The sequence below is a fragment of the Sinocyclocheilus anshuiensis genome, unplaced genomic scaffold (assembly GCF_001515605.1).
Source record: "Sinocyclocheilus anshuiensis isolate Anshui unplaced genomic scaffold, SAMN03320099.WGS_v1.1 scaffold3082, whole genome shotgun sequence".
In the NCBI taxonomy this organism is placed as follows: Eukaryota; Metazoa; Chordata; class Actinopteri; order Cypriniformes; family Cyprinidae; genus Sinocyclocheilus; species Sinocyclocheilus anshuiensis.
Genome location: NW_015538182.1, coordinates 67,570 through 67,814, shown reverse-complemented (window position 1 = coordinate 67,814; position 245 = coordinate 67,570).

Sequence of the window (245 nt, the reverse complement as noted above, 5' to 3'; positions counted from 1 at the left end):
AGGGGGGTTTCTCCTGAAGTCCACTATCATCTCCACTGTTTTGAGCGTGTTGAGCTCCAGATTGTTGAGACTGCACCAGACAGCCAGCTCTTTAACCTCCTGTCTGTAAGCAGACTCGTCACCGTCCTGAATGAGGCCGATGAGTGTGGTGTGGTTTGCAAACTTCTGGAGCTTGATAGAGGGGTCTTTAGATGTGCAGTCATTTGTGTAGAGGGAGAAGAGCAGTGGGGAGAGGACGCAACCCT